Genomic DNA, 17,112 nt, shown 5'->3' on the forward strand with positions numbered 1-17,112 from the left:
ACCCCAGACTGAGATCTATTGTCAGTGGCCCCACGATCGGAAGCAGTAGGACACACGTGGGGAACGGCCAGGATGCAGTCTGGGAATGGTGGAACACAGGAGCGGCAGGATGCATATGACCAGGCTGAGCTGTGTCCCCTGCTGCCAGGGCCCGGCCAGGTAAGTGGGATGATCCCTTCCACACTCCCTGTCACCAGGTAAGTGGGACCCTGGCCAGGCCAGGCCGGGAAAGGGTCAGAGCCCAGGCAGCTCATCCAGGCGCAAAGCCCAGCATGCAGCAGCAGCCACCTCACCCCATGCACAGACTGTGTGTGTGTGTGTGGGGGGGAGTACATGCTCCCCCAGGCCTCTGCCAGGGTGCACACAGTAGCAGAACCCCCCCCCACAATGTGCCTGGACGAGCCTCCTGAGCTCCGACCCTCCACCAGCTTGACTTGACCCAGTCCGGTCAGGGCCCCACTCACCCCTGCCCCACTCCCTCCCTCACTGCAGGGGACTCTATCTGTCCCCCCTCCACACCCAGACTGACCTGCTGGATAGGGGGGCATGGCAGGGTGAGGGTGGGGAGGGGCTTGGTAGATTGTGGGTTGCCCTTTACTTCAAAAAGTGATCTTCACCTTAAAAAGGTTAGCGACCACTGCTGTCAAGGAAGGAGCTCTGGGCTACAGAAGCTGCAAGGGAGTGCCTGTTTGACCACCAAGCTGCCTGGGAACTACCAGCTAGACCCTGAGAGCCTATAGAAGGATATAACCCAGGGTTCTGGGTTATGTTGGTACCCAGAGTAGGACGGTGCCGCCATAACGGCAGGGACTGTGGCGCCGGAGGGGTGAGGCCAGCAGTGCTGGCCTCGCCCCCTACTCCATCCCTGCCGCCTGTCTAGAACGCTCTTGGATTCGATTGGCTGCCAAGACAACCAGAGTGTGAATAAAGTGTTATGGACAGACAGACTGACTAACTAAGGCTTTTATATTAGAATACTGGTGGTTGTGGAGGGGACTGTGAGGAATGGTTTATTTGGAGGTCCCGTTAGTGCTCTAGAGGTACATGAATACTGAGCCCTGCTGGGGAACAGGCTCAAGACAAAGTGAGCAGGCAAAGCTCACAGGAGGGCAGCATTTGGGGTCAAAATGCCCAAGCCAGGCAGTGTTTGGAGGCCAGAGAGCCTGGAGCCCAGAAATTGGGCAAGACCTAAGGAAGGCTAGGACTGACCAGGCCAGGGCTGAGCAACCACCCTGAGCAACCAGGTTGTTGCAGTCACAATCTACATCCCCCATGAGCCAAGCACTTTGTTACAGAACTGCACTCAGTACCTTCTGCCAATTACACATCAAGCCATTTATAACTATTCCTTGAGCACAATCATCCAATCACTATGTTTTCACATTTAATAGTATTTTCATCTAGACCATCTTTCCTTAGCTTATTAATGACAAATAATATCACAGGAAAATGGTGTTCAGAATGTATTGATTCTCCTCACTAACATTCAGTGCATAATTTTTTTTTCTCCTTTTGGGTTCTTCTTGACATTGCACTGGCTCTGCTTCATTGAGACATCCCCCAAAGACTTCATTCTGTGATGTTACAGTACAAAGGAAAAACTTGACTACACCATACTCTATGCAAGTGACTTTTTAACAATTATACAGCACAATTTCCAAAGCTTTTTTAAAAAAAACCCAAAAGAAAACAAGAGAGGAAGGGAAGGAGAAAGAGAGATAGAAATGTAGTTTTATATTCCTTAAGGTATGAAATATAATGTAACTTTGAGAAATGTACCACATAATTAAAAAGCCACTTACCTGAACTCCTAAAGACCTGTTCCACATTCCAGCAGGGCTCCATTAGTAGTTGGGAAATCATAGAATGATGCATTCTGAGATGTGACAGAGCAAAGCCAATGCAACTTCGAGAGAAGCTGAAAAGGAACAAAAAGGCTAATTTTCAGCTGTCTGTGTATTAGGTACTTCTCTGAGCCCAGTTAATGGGGATTTTCAGTCCACAGTTCTGGTGATTATGATTCCTTTTTTCCTTTAGATTACCTTTAATACTAAATTTATCAAAACTAAATGAAACCAACAGGTTAAATGTTTTCAACATACAACAGGTGAAAATCTGATGACAAGAGATGTAATACTAGTTCTACAACTGTAATATTGTAATATGTAACCTCTGGGATTAAAGTATCCAAGTAATTTCAGGTTCTTAACAGGAAGTTAACAACTGCATAGCAAGGATGATCTGAGATAAACAAACTGGTAGTCCACAAGCCTGATTTGGTTTGATTTAAAATTCCTGTAACGTAAACACTAAAAACATACACACCAGGGTAGCCAAATCTAGTTCCACAAACTCCTACCGTAGACAGATTGCACCAGTGCAACATTAAGCCTCTCTCAATAGCTTATTTTGGTAGTCAATGGTGTTCCACCAGTGCAAATGTAATTTAAAAAACAATCCAAAACTGGGGGGAAAAAGTAAACCCCAAAACTTACGGGCCTAGGCAAGGGATGCTATAGATATAGAAATTAAGAGTTCACAAATAAATCTGTGAAGTCCTTACAGAGTAGATCCAAAAAAAGACTTAGGCATCTATAGAGAAGTTAGGTGCTACAATGAATAACTTTAAAGAGACCTGGGCCTGGAGAAGAATCCTCAGTTAGGCACCACACAGGCTCCTTATATACAGTGCAGGATGAGAGTTAGATGCCTGAAAAATACGACCCAAAAACTCCTCATACTGAGTAGGGAATTGCCTAGAGCTAATCAGTTGTAAATGCCAGGTACAGGGGTATATCATCTCAAGAGCTTGTATGACCAAGTAGGTCTGCAGGGGAGTACATCCGTCTATTGAGCAACCAGAGCCCAGATCAGAGAGAAGGCACCTGTTACATAGCTGTCTGATGGCTACAGCACTTGCCTAGGAAGGGAGAGATTCAGAATCAATTTTTATCAGACCGAGAGATCCAAACCCCTGTTCAGGAGGATACTTTACCTGTCAAAGCTACAGGCTTTCCTGAGTAGGAACGCCCCCTCCCCACACTGCTCTTGAAGTTGAGCTACTGTGCAGAAAGAAATGCAAGATTCACTGGACCACAGAGAAAGGCACAAGAGGAGCATTACTGGGCAGTCTTGTAATTGGAGCACACCTGGAGGAACCCTGGGATCCCATCTCAGGTTTTTTTTTTTTCCCCCCTGTCCAATGATTGTTTAATGTAAAGCGAACAAACATATCATGGAAGCAGGAAACAGAATCTCTGCAGCAGAATGCCCTACCCACTAAGCTTCAATCTTATTTTCCCCCTAACCCCATACAATGAGCACTCCTTTCTTCACAATTAGCCCAATTTCAATAGGTGGGGGAAATGTTCCCCCGACCAGCATAGGCAATAGGTTGGCAGTTTGGGTATTCTCCTAGAACAGTGTTTTCCAAACCTTTTTAGATACTGGGCACCCCTCAGAAAATGCCGGTTCTTAGCTTTCAATTGTTTGCCAGCTATGGAAAAGAAGAAAAACAAGGAACACAGCAGATAAGAATGTTTTTGACAATATGGATTCCCATTTGAAATTCCCAGGTTTATCCTGTGAATCATGTATAGGTGTTTACACAACAAACAGTGCTCTTCCTTAAAAGGGCTTCAAGGCACCCCTTCAAGATGCCTTAGTTGTCCTAGGAAAGACATGCGTGTTGGAAGCCCTTCAGGATCAAGACAGCATTAAACCAGTAGTATAACTGAAAGCAGGGCTGCTCGGGTGAAAAATCTGAACTCTCATTGCACAGGGTCAGAAGATGCTCTATTCTGGAGCGTCTTCATCTGTGACTTCTGTTTGCACTGTCTCTCAGCCTTAAGCTGTTTTCAGAATGGAAGGAGGGACAGGGAGGGGGGGAGTTTGGTCTGGGAGGGTTTTCAGCCCCTGCTGAAGGGTGGGACAGGTGTATTGGTACCCCCCCCACCCCGAGGTAGGGGGACTCCAATTCATCTACCCCACCATCCAGCACCAGCTGGGGAAGCCTTAGAATAAGCTCCCTCTGCTGCCTTCCCCCCACTCCCATTCTGAAACAGGGACAGGCTGGGAAAGAGAAGGGGCTGTTGCTAGAGGAAACTGGCTGCAGGTTCCCAGTCAGCAGCTAGATTCCCCTCCTCCCTGAAACCAATGGTGAACTTGTTTGGTCCAGGGGATCATTGCAACTCAGAATTCTTCCTGCAAAGCATTCTCAGTTACTGTGGGGAGCTGCACCCCTAAAGCGTCTTTAATTCCTGTTTTGGGTGTCTCAGTCCTGTTACAGATCTAACCCTGTGATTAAACTAATTTGCATATAAGTAATACACATTTAAAAATTTAATTAAAATTCCCAAAGTTGTATTTGCTTGTAGAAAAGTTTCCATGAGAGATGAACAGAAAGTATCTGAATTCAGTAGGAATAAATAAATAAATAAAATGCTCTGTTCTTATCCTACATGTAGGAAGTCCTACAAAGTGACCTGTAGTCATGCTGAGGGCCACATTTATTTTGACTTCTTTCTGTGCTGGGAAAAGAAAAGGAAGTCAGGTGATGACAGAAAAAAGAGAAAAGGAAGATAGTATTGATTGTACAGGTCCCAAAAAAATGGATATCCCAAAGGGAGTACAAAGGGAGCTGTGTGGGTTTGAAAGATGAATAAGGACATTAACAACGTAGTACAACTGGAACTTTGCTGGGCCAACCACACCATCTGGATGTGCAATTTCAGGCTCCTGAATAAAGTTTTATTCAGTCAAGGTGTACTCTCCAGGGGAGGGTACAGAAAACGCTTCAAGGATGTCCTGATGGCCAACTTGAAAACAATGCAAAGTCAACATCAACTCATAGGAAATATCACTCAGGACCACCCCAATGGAGGAAGAGTCTTCTGCAAAGATCTCAGTACTTTCAAACCTTATGACAACAGGAGACAGAACCGAAGCAGCAGAAGCAGCACCTTGCAGACCACACCAAGAATCCAAAGCCACCCATCCACCCTGCACAGAAACATGTGCCTGAAGGCTGCAAAAGGATAGGCATCATCAGGCTTCTTTGGATGCACAGATAAGACTACCATGGAAGACAATTACTTATGAGGATGATGGTAGACCTGGAGGAAAGAAGCATTTGGATTGTTTTTCTGAAAGTCTCAACTTATGAAGAGTCTGGAAAACACGTATCATATATCATGGTATACAAGTCAAGTTTTGAAGCCTATTTTTCTCTCTTAAAATTGAACCTTGATCTATACACCATCCCCTGTGAGCAGTGCTGCCTGGACCCCCCCCCCCGGGATCTCCGTCAGCACATGGCCCGCTGGCAGCCTGCCCAGCTGTCTCCGGGGGCTGCTGCCACAGTAGAGGGAAGAACCAGGCCCCCCTGCAGCTCAGAGGCTGCCTGACCTGGCAGCAGCTTACCCCCTGGCTACTGCTCACTCCCTGGCCGCGGGGCAGGTGGGTAGGCTCTGCTGAAAGCAGGATTAGGCCCCTCGTTGCTTCTGCTTTCAGCAGGCACCTGTGGCTGCCCGGGACAGACCTGGCTTGCCCCAGGGGCAGCACAGGGTGTTGGGCAGGGGCAGGGGGAGGCCGGAGGTGGGGGAGCCCTGCCCAACACCCCTAGCCTCCCCACCTCCCCTACCCAACACCCCATACTGCCCCTGGAGCAAACCAGCCCCTTGTCAGACAATGCCAGGCATTCTGCCAGCTACAGGCACCTGCTGAAGGCAGAAGTGGTGAGGGGCCCAATTTTGCTTTCGGCAGAGCCTCTCCCCATGCCCCATAGCTGGGGGGGCGAGCTGCCGCTGGACCAGGCAGTCCCTGAATTGTGGGGAGCCCTGGTCCAGGGCCAGCCAGGTGGGCTGCCAGTGGGCTATGTGCTGCCTGAACTGCCAGGGGCCTGATTCAATTTCCCAGGAACCTGTCAGTATGTGACCTCTCCCACAAGCCCACCTCAGTTTCCAGTGCCTCACAAACCAAGGTGGGGTCAACTTATACAAAGGACATAAAAAAATCCCTTTTTTTTTTTTTTTTTTTTTTTTTTTATAGAAATACATGATTGACTTATACAATGTGTTGACCTATATGCTGTAGGATATGTAATTGTCTGGAACACTGGAATCTGGTCTCTGCACTTCAGGTGTATACATGAATGATAACGGTTTAACTATATCTTTGATATTCTCCATGTTGCAATTAAAAAAATATATTTAAAAAATATTTTCATGTACAAAGGTAACACCATAATGCAGCAGAGTTGTATGCAACACAAATAGCCCTATCCTTATGAGAAACTTCTGGATATTTCTTAGAAGCATACTGACATATCAGTCCATATCAGATCGGCCCCGATAAGAGGAAAATTGACATAATTGGCAATCAGCTTTTTTTGGTCAGTGTAGCTGATAACATCACCAATAAATTCAACATGCATGTGCACAGCCACAGCATGCACGCAGCCAGGAATGCAGCCCGGCAGCTTGGAGACCAGCATCCAGCTAGTAAGTTGTGGGGGGAAGGGGTGGGGGAGGGGGGAAAGCAGTTTGGGGCTGAAATAGGGGCATGGGCAGGTGCTGCCCAGCTGGGCTGAGGCATGGGACAGAGCTGTGGGTGGCTCATCTGGAGGCCACAGGGGGGCTGCCCGCCACTGCATGCACCCCTGGGGAGGTTTGGGGGGCATGTGCCCCCCCCCCAAATTTGTGCACAGGCTGAGGGCGAACAGCTCACTGCAGGCTCAGGGCCAGGGGCTGCACTAGCCTCTTCCCAGTGGGGGAGCTGGGCCAAGGCTGTGCTCAGAGCAGATGGAGACAAGGTAGGTGGTGATAGCACTGGGAAAGGGGCTACAGGGTGGGCCCAAAATTCCCTGTAGCCCCCTTCCCAGCACTGCTGCCACCTGCCCTGTCCTGCCTGAACACCCCAGCCCAGCCCCCAAGTGGGAAGAGGCTGGTGCAGCCTGCCCTCACTCCATGCACAAATCCAAGGGTCACGTGTCCCCCAAGCCTCCCCTGAGCACAGTGGCAGGGAGCCACCTCCCTCTTCCTGTCTCCCCACCCCCCAGGTAAATCACTCATGGCTGTCCCATGCCCCACCCTGCTGGGCAGCACCTGCCCATGCCCCTACCCCAGCCCCATTCCCTTCTTCACTGTGGTGGCCTCAATCTGCCCCCAACCACACACCCTTTCTCCCCCACAGACTTACCAGCCAGAGGCTGCTCTCCAAGCTGCTGTGCTGCATGTTAGCTGTCAAATTAGTATCAGCAGATATGGCTGGTTAGTAATCAGGCATTGGTTTCGGCCAAAAAAATCTTTATCGGTGCAACCCTAGTATTTCTTACTACTCCCCATCACACCAGTCTAAGTTGCCTTCTTCAGTCATGTCTATCCACAGACATTTTCAAAGTTAAGGCAAATGAACTCAAAGGTGTATACATCAATGTGCGAATTAAGGCACATTAAACCCACATGCATGCTCTCACTCAGAGAAAACTGTCTCTGATTTGTTGCAGTTTATTTCTCCTGTGAGGACAATGGTCAATACCTGGTAAACTTAGCATGAATGCAGACTGTTTACTATTTTGCATTTTCTCTGTATTGCTTTTGTTCAAAACAACAGTACTTTACTTTGTGACACCTGATTGATCAGCAGGGATCCTGGTTTTTTCCAATTTAAAAAAAACACCCCAATTTTCAGTTAAAAAAAAGTAACCCCAAATCTACATTTTTCCATGCTTAAAATGAAATATCACTATCCATCTGTCTATTACGGATGTTTCATTTAAATCATGGAAAAAAAATGTATATTTGGGGTTACCTTTTTTTAAACCAAAAATTGGTGATTTTTTTTAAAATCAGAGAAAACCAGGATCCCCGTTGATCAGCAGCCATTGCCCCTGAGAGAAACTGAAGCTACAGGTGCTGAACTGAATCCCAGCATGACAGTTACAACAAACTTTAAGGGGACTGTAACCGCAAATCACAATGTGGAAGGACCTGCTTTAAACTCTGCCTAAAGGCCTCAAAGTCCTTGAGAAGACACAGGAGACTAAATTACATCTGGACCTCAGAGGAAGATTAAGCTACAACAAAATAACTACAGCTTCTTTGTTCCTGAACCAATAAAACACACAAAAAACACAAACCATCCTCTCGCTCCCACCCCTGCCTCCCCACCAATCCAGGGTTTTCATGTTTTAACTTGTATATACCAGTAGCTACGCTGAACTGAATGCGCTTGATCTCATCTGAGCTTCAAAGCTAAGCAGTCTGGCTCTTGGCAAGCAGTTGGATGAGACCAACTTGGAATCCTATTAGCTAGAGATCGGGGATGAGCAATTATTTGCGCCAGAGGACCACTTAGGGAGTTTGGTGAGCTGTCATGGGCTGTCAGTCCCCCCTTCCCCTGCCCTGCCCTTCCAACCTGCAACAGCTCATCAAAACTCACCAAAACTGCTAAGCAGATGGGATGGGGCCGCAGGCAGGGAGAGGCATCGGAGTGCAGGATGGGTGGGCATGGCCTGGGCTAGGAGCAGGATCACTAGGCAGTGACAGCACAGCACCAAGACCCAGGGCATAGCTGCGATCCACTCCCCTATTACTCTGCAACAGGCACTGGGTCCATGGGCAGGAGCATGCAGAAAGCAGACTGCAGCTCTGCCCTGGGCCCTGACCCTGCGCTGTCATTGCCCAGTGGTCCCAGGGTCTCCATAGTGATTGGCTGAGTCCTGCACAGGTAGGACACAAGGCCAACCTAGATAGAAGGGGAGCAGTGTCTAGGAACAAAACAGGCAGGTCGGGCCAGGATCATGGAACTGGGGTCCAGGGTAGAACCACGATCTACTCCTTGCATGCCCCTACCACTGGAACCAGCACCCATCACAGGGACATGCAGAAAGTGGATCACAGCTGTACCCCACACCTGGCCCCACACTGTCACCACCCTACAATCCCAATCCCACCCTGGACCCTGCCTGCCAGTCACACTTCTGGATGCTGCTCCCAACCTGCCCATGCCCCCATCCCATATGCCCAGCCATGTGTGCCTTATCTGTGTGGGTCCTGGGCCAGTCTCCACAGACACTCCATCTATCTGCCCCCTTCATCTGGTACCCCTGACATCAGATATGGGGCAGATGAGCTCAAATGCCTGGGCAGCAAGGCTGGTTTAACAGCAGCAGCAGAGACTCGCAGTGGTGGCAGAGACTGACAGCGACAACTGAAAGGAGCCCCTGCTATGGAGCCTGTCAAGCCAGTCCAGCCACAACACCGCCCAAACCCACTGAGTGCCCAGGGGCGGCACAACCAACTGCATCCACCATGGCCCAGACTACTACTGGTGCCTGGACCAGGAGGAGCCAAGGGACCCACGACAGTCCAAACAAAATCCTTTGGAGAGCCACTAGAAACCAAGGATGTTTACTGGGAGGGGAACAAAACCCCCCCCCCAAAATAGTGCTTTACTTTCAGCTCAGTTTGCCACAGCATCAAGTGAAGGCCATGCTCAACAGACAAATCACATCAGTTTGACACAGCTCCCCAGTTTCTGTATAGCTCGTGCACTTCAGCAGGTCTTTTTGGCGCTTTTATCTAAAAAATCAGCTATTAGATAAAAGCGCCAAAAGCCCTGCTGAAGTGCGCAAGCAAAATAGATGCTGGGTGACCCGGGTCAAACTGACGCGATTCCTCTTCCGGTAAAGCACTGTTCTTTTTCCACCCCCACGTCTGTCAAGGCCCTAAGTGGCAAGACTCCATTCAGTTCCATCATGGCTTCTGAGCTGACAGACAACAGTACAAGAAAGAAATTAAACTAGCTGTATTGTCTTTGAACTCTGTTGATTCACTTCAACTTTCTTAAGCATCCCTACATATAGAAGCCATTATGGAAAGAATTTCGGGAGACAGTTCTTCAAATTTGACAGAACACAACTGCAGTCCTAACACAGCCCTTCTGCATGTGCATTTTTTAAAAATTCCATCTAGTAGTACTCTTCTCTCCTGTTACCCATATTGTTTCTTTATTTGTGTGAAATTATATGGATCAGTCTTGCTGTAAATTGATTTCATCAGTATTCATGCAAGCAAAATGGGAAGGGATAAGCAGGAAGAGTGCAACTACCATCCACACAAATGGTACCCAGGCCTACCTAAATCTCAATATGTATGAATGCAAAGTTAATAAAACAAACTAATTACTTAAAGCCATATAACCTAATGGCAAAATATACAGGGATGATATTTAATAGATTCAAGGTCTTAACTGTTTTAAATAATGCAAAACACAAACTATTTACAGTGACATTAGAATTTGTATCTCTGTCCATGCATCAATCTGGTGCCCATGTCAATTCTGACCTAAATACATCACTGTATTAAGGTCCTTTCACTTCAAAAGATAATAAAAATGTGATTTTTAAATAGTGCCACTCGCTTGACCTTTGCCCTAGATCTTGTCCTGCACAAGATATGAGAATAAGGGTTTTCCAAGGAGTAAAATACAACCACAAAGTAGGAGTCCTAAGAAATAACAACAACAAAAAAGGGGGGAAGGAAGGAGGAAGAGGGAGGGACTGGCAACCACCAAAGCTCAAAGCAAATGTGTTCTGTTGCCTAATAGACACAGGCAGTTTTCCAATCAGCCAGTTAGCATACAAGCTCCGGACAGCAACACGCTGCTCTGACAATCAATAGGATACAATCTACTATACTTCCCCCAAAGTGTCCTGGAGTTTGAAAACAAGGCCTGCCAACAGTGGCAGGTTGAAAGAGTTGGAAGGAATGACTGCTTGCGCACTGCGCAGAAATAGATGACTTTGTTTAAACAAATATTTGGTAGCTTCAGCTTTTCGCTACATGTGTAATTACAAGTACTTTCCTTTTATCAGTTTCCTGCCCCCCCCCTTTCCTTCTTCAATTCTCTTGCTGCACCTTTTTCAAAGTTAGATTACAAGCTTCTCTGGTAACAAGCATCATCCATTGTTGTCTGTTCTTGCTGAACTGCTGGCACAACAATTCCTGATTGTGTAAGTAGAAACCACTATAAAAGAATATTGAAGGATTCAATACCCCATCGCACAAAAAATTTGATGGATCCCTTCTACTCAGGTATTTATGCTGCATTTGCTAATGTGGGACCTGAACACAGAAGAAAAACAAAGGCCATGACTTATTTAGTTGAACAGATACATCCCCATATCTGATTAAGAAAGTTTGGAAAGAGGACTTAAATTAGTCATCTGAGAATAAACTATGGGTTAGGAAGATTTCCCCCCTCCCCATAATTTTACAGGGAATTTCGTATGAAACTGCAACAAGAATGCTACATGCTATTTATCTGGTTGTTTACATAGCTTCTTGGTGATGTCCCTTTACAGTCAATGGAGTGCAATGTTTTATTCCAAGCTACCCAATTGGTCCAGAAAAAGATAATAACCTAAGAAATCCTTCAGTCTATCGTATTTTTCATCATCATCATTTTACGCAGTTGTTACTGAGATATAAATCTGTCTAAAAGAGGAAAAACGTGAAAGAGTGACACTGGGAGAAGGCGCTTTAGAAGGACAGCAAAGGCACCAAAATTACCCTGTAATTTGTCCAAAAGATCTTTGTTTTCATATATGGGAGATGCCATGCAGATGCCTCTGCTCTCCAAGAAAGAACTCAATCAAGCCACCAACTGCTAGCTTTGCAAATTTACTTTTCCCACCCTTCTAATACAGGTTTGTCTACAATGCAACAGAAGCATGCAGTTGTCTTCTTGGATGATACCATTCTTTTCCTTTTTGTCAGCGGAAATCAAATTCATTAAACAAACAGAACAAAAAATCTGGGAAAAACTACTGTATTTCTAGCCTATGTGTAGCAGCCACATAGCTTAAGAACGTTCTTCCTCAGTCTGACAGAGAAAAATGCATCTCTGTAGTTTGCTATTCTGTTCACCGTGATATTTGTAGTACCAAATGTTACAGATTATTTAAACGTTTTTTGGGGAATCCTGAGAAATTCCCAAAAGTTTCAGTTTAGTCAGATATTCAACTTCTGAGGCTAGGATTCCATTCTTATTCTCCTATGTGAGAGCAAGGTGTTCTGAACCAGGGGGTATTTAGCAAAGGAGGGAAGTCAACAGACCATGTCCTAGTTCAGATGCTCCTTTGCCCATCCCAGAGAATCACTGAAAACAGCAGTAATCCAGCTCACTAACAAATACAAACCCAGGTCCCTGGAATTCTTTTTAACACAGGAATATTTTGGTGGTTTCAGCTTCTCTCCTCTCTTTTTGGAACTCAGGTAAGTACAGGAAAATCTCACGGCTAGTAAAAGGTTGCGTTAAGAACTGCATGTGAGCCCACTGCAACACAATAGTTTTACTGCTTGTGCAAAAAAAATAGCAACTTTGTAAACTCTTGGCCACCATCTACTTGCATTGTTTTAATATATTGGGCAGATACCCTACTTTTACTTAACACTCCTCTGACACAGACTACTATTGGGCTAAGCAGAACAAGCAGAACTTTTTTTTTTTTTTTTAGACAGAGTGCTCAGTGTGTTTGTTAGTGTGTGAAAAATCATCACAGCAAACAAAGAATTACAATACAGCAAATCTCACACAGGAAAAAATAAACCTTAAAATAAAGGGGGGGAGAGAAATGAATAAAGTGAAATGTTATATGAAAAGAAACAAAATAGAAGATGAATTGCAGAATAAATGGAAGTGCATTTGGATCAAAGATTTCAAAGAAAATCTGAGAAAGTCTTTAATAAATCTGATAAGTATTTTAACAAAAGTATGAGACTGCTCAAAAATGTTATTTAAAAAGATGTTAAAAACAGAAGCTGACTGTGAAAGATCAGTTTTGAGATAAACTGATAAAGCCATAATATATTTAGAACAACCTTATTCTACATTATATTCCCTGTTGAGCACATTAAAGGCATGAAGAGTAGAGTCAGAGGGGAAAAAAGGTAAGAAGTTTAACAATTAAACATAAAAGGCAGCAATAATGCAAGAGAAACCAGAGATTCTTAGATAAGAGGAGAGGAAAAAAATCAAAGAACTAGAGACAGACAGGCAGGAAGAAAAGCAAACTAGTCAATCCTTTTAAAAAATAAAAAAGCAATACATTCTCCCCAGTATTTCCTTACAGAAATGAACTTAAAGAGTCAATATTACTACCTATATTGTTTTACTGTCCTGTTTAAACATTTGGTAAGTATATTTTTAAGCACAGCTCTGAAAATAGAGCTGAAAAATAGTATTGAATAGTTCTGTATTTATATCCTCTTTCTGGTACCAAATTTATCTACATCCACCCCACTCTCAGGGTATTTTACTGTCTTCTAACTAGTCTCTGTCAGACTACATATAGCCTTTGGTCCCCATGATTGAAATACATTATCGTGAGTTTTATAGAAAATGGGTTAGGGGTCATATTATTTGTATACAGGTATGTATAGCATGGCAACTAAAGTTACAGCCCAGTTTTTTCAAGAGCTATGCTTAGTTGCAAAATTAATATAGCTGTTATTTGCAAGTACAAGGTATTTGAAGCAATTTAACACTTTTTCTTAAGTGGATTGGGGGAGGAGAGGAAGGGAAGGAATGAATGTCTTAATAAAAAAACTATTTTCAATTTTTTAAAGTGAAGGAAACCTGAGGAATCCCCAAAAGTATTTCATGTTATGCTAATCCATGTTGATGCAGAAAACTATGAAGATGCATTAGAACCCCATAAATACATAGTGACCGGGAAAAATATCACCATTAATACCACACTGCTCATTAACAAGTAATAATTCTTTGTTAATTAATTTCAGGAACTGTTTAAATTTAATATTTTACAATACAAGATACTATTAACTATTTTTGCAACCTAACCAAGTCTTGACCATAAGCAATTAAATTCAGTGAAAAGCTCTTATAATGCCCCAAATGGAAGACAAAGTTCCTTTTGTATGAATTAAGTCTGAAAATAAGCAAAGAACAAGGCTTAAGGATAATTGTACTTCAGACTCTCTCTGAAGATGCTATTGAAATAAAGGCTACTTATGGCTGCCTTAAAAAAAACTATGAGAGTCACATACTTCACATCAAGATCACCAAATGATATTCTTTTGGGTAAATGCAGGTGAATTATTTTGGGGAAAAATAGCTCCAATTTAGCAATTGCCTAGACTTCATAGGAACATGCAGATAGGCTTCTAATCTTGCTGCCCAGCTGCTGAGACAGCCACATGAGTCACCTGCTCCCTCTGGAACTAACACACTACTTGCTGAACTGAACAAGTTTTTAATTGCAGTGCTAGATTGATACATAGCCCCAAACTGACTCCTATCCACACACTTGCATTAGATACTTCTTTTGTGTTGTTTTTAAAACTCAAGCTTTCTAAACTACTGAAGAACACTGACAAACTTCAGTGCTGATCATGTTCAGGCAGTAATGCAGAGACAACACAGCTACTTTGTACTTGTAATTCAAATCTCCCATATTAGAAAACAACACTGGAACAGTGCAGAACTCTCCTCAAATCAAGATGGGCTAATTTCTGAAGTTAGGCTAAGTCTATGTAACTGAAGCCAATTCTGCAGAGAAAACAAATCTTAAAGAGCCAAATATTCTATTTGCTATGAAGAATCTTAGCACTACAGCTTGGGACCAAAAACTACTTAATGCAACTGCCTCCTTATCTGGAATTTAATTTGGGATTGTTTAGAATGTGCTAATAATATGTTTAAAGTCTGTTTAAAGACATTTTATTTACATAAAGATTAATAAGGTTTTGTTTGTAATAGCCCAGTTTTTGAACTTCATGTTACTGTTTATAAAACCACCCAATATTAAAATGATCTGTATCCTCCCCACACAGAAAAAATCAAACATTTTATTGTACCAGCAAGATACATCATTAACAAAACACTTCTTAAAAGTCCACTGCTCAGGGTAACTAACTTCATTTACTTGATGTGGGTACTGCAGTTTTAAGTTTTACTACTGATCAAAACTACTACATCCTCTTCCACATTTCCCCCTCTAATTTACTGAGTGATTACTGGAAGGGGGTCAGCAATGCAAAGCATCATGCTAAGGATATGTTTATCAGCCCACCTAAAAAATATAACAAGGAGTTCTACTGCAGCTTGTCATACCTCAGATGATGAGGTTTAGAAAATAATCAGTAAGGCTCCCTTGCTTTATATTTGAAATTGTTGTCTTCTGATCTGAAATATGAGCAACATCTTTTCTTGAGTAACTTAGTATGCTACTAAGCCCCATGTCAAACTGAGCCTTAATGAAGTCTGCTGATTTCTGTAAAGTTATTCTAGGACTGAGTATGACCAGTATGTTTTCCTCGGACCTCCTGCCAGTAGCCTATCATTGTGAATAATATCACAGCTCACCAATCAGACAGCAGGAATATTTCCATGTACTTTAATGTATTGTTTAGCACTAATAAATTCTATAACTAGTCAGACTGTAAGACATTTTCATGAACTGAATATTTTCCATACATTCTATTTTTTTTTTTTTTGCAGACACGAATATTAATTTAGAGTCAAAGCTATTATGGTTAAGCTCTTTCAGTTAGCTTTCCCCTTTAAATTAAGTAAATGCAAGTTTCCTTGGAGTGATCACCAATGTTTTACAGGTTCTAGTGACTGGGTGTGTCTACACAAGATGCTTACTGCTCAAGAGCCCAATAACACTGCACAGTAAGTAGTGTGCTGGTCAAAAACCATGCTAATATGCTACTACACAGTGTTAGTAGGCAACTGCACAGTAAGCGTCACAAAAAAACTGTAGTTACTGCACATTTAGTTAGTACTTCACTAAGTACTAAACTAAATGCACAGTAATTACTGCACATTAATGAACGTGTAGGCACTCCCATTGCTATAAAAAGGGATAGTCAACTTTAAAAATTTGGGACTCAAGTGGCTTTTTATATACTGTTGTTACAAATAGCACTTATTATTGCTGAAATAAACAATATTTCTTTCAGTTATGCGTAACACAAAAAATACTGCAAAATACACAGCACATTTTATTGTTTTCCCTGAGATTTCTTTGCATCTTTAACACAAGGGCCAAAATAAATATATTAAATGTTGGAAAGAGGAAAACTTAGCTGAAAATACACAAAATGAAAGAGGAGTAAAGAACAGAATTAGTTAATGAAACTATTATTTCAGTCTTCAATATTTCTGGAAGGAATCTATTACACTAAGCGAACTGAACATCTTTAAGTAAATGAACACTTCACCACTTAACTGAAAAATGAAACTAACAGAATATGAGTGTCCTCCTAGAAGGAGCTTTTTTCTTTTTTAAAAGATACTGTTTTTACCATATCCAAAAATGCCTCAGAACAGAAATTAGATGGTATACATATTTTATCATTCCTGGAAATAATAATGTTTAATTGGCACTGCCCCCTTTCTGCAATGTATTAAAGATCTCCCTCTCCTCCAACACTTCAAAAGGTAAAGGTACATTTCTGTTATAACTTAAAAACAGTTCATTTGAGACATTTCAAGAGACAGTTGCCTTAACATAAAATATTCCACACAGAATGATGTATGGCTTAATGGATTAATCCTTTAAAAGCATGATTTTTTGAGGCAGCTATTTTAAGTAGTGTAAGTAGCAGGATAAAATATTAAACCTTTTCCAATAAACATAATTTTTGATCTGCTGAGTTACTGTGCTACATACAATATCCAGAGAAGACTCATTTTCATTCATTTGGGGAAATAAGATACTAACACAATTCTGTACAAATTAAAATGATGCAATCACAGAACATTAAAAAAAAGGCAAATAAGCCATAGATATATAGTATTCTTAACAAACAGAATAATTAGTTTGTCCAGTCAATTTTTACAAATACACACCACTTAATGCAAGTTTTAAAAAATAATTTCTTCTGAGTTAATCATTATGCATATTTGATGTAAAGTAATCAATTTACTGAAACAATACATACATCTTTATTTTTAATTCTGATATTTGACACCAAATACTAAACTTTGACTAATCTTAAAAACACAGCAGCTTTGTTTAGCTATGCCTAGCCCTAAAGAAAGAGAAGGAGAAATACCCAAGCATTTCTGAAAGGTGCT

The 17,112-nt window shown here is 42.8% G+C and overlaps 1 protein-coding gene across 5 annotated transcripts in view; it reads right to left on the reverse strand.

Annotated features, from left to right (window-relative positions):
* PLAG1 (PLAG1 zinc finger) overlaps nt 1-2,032 on the reverse strand; it is a 47,190-nt gene extending 45,158 nt beyond the window's left edge. For 3 of the 5 annotated variants that reach the window (XM_019548264.1, XM_019548258.1, XM_019548273.1), the window contains exon 1: nt 1,803-2,032. The gene's annotated coding sequence lies outside the window, so the exon portion shown is untranslated. The remainder of the gene's footprint in view (nt 1-1,802) is intronic. The other 2 variants (XM_019548290.1, XM_019548281.1) reach the window with 1 other exon arrangement.
* Nucleotides 2,033-17,112: the final 15,080 nt, after the last annotated feature.

The sequence above is a fragment of the Crocodylus porosus genome, unplaced genomic scaffold, assembly GCF_001723895.1.
Source record: "Crocodylus porosus isolate Cpor-Errol unplaced genomic scaffold, CroPor_comp1, whole genome shotgun sequence".
Lineage (NCBI taxonomy): Eukaryota > Metazoa > Chordata > Crocodylia > Crocodylidae > Crocodylus > Crocodylus porosus.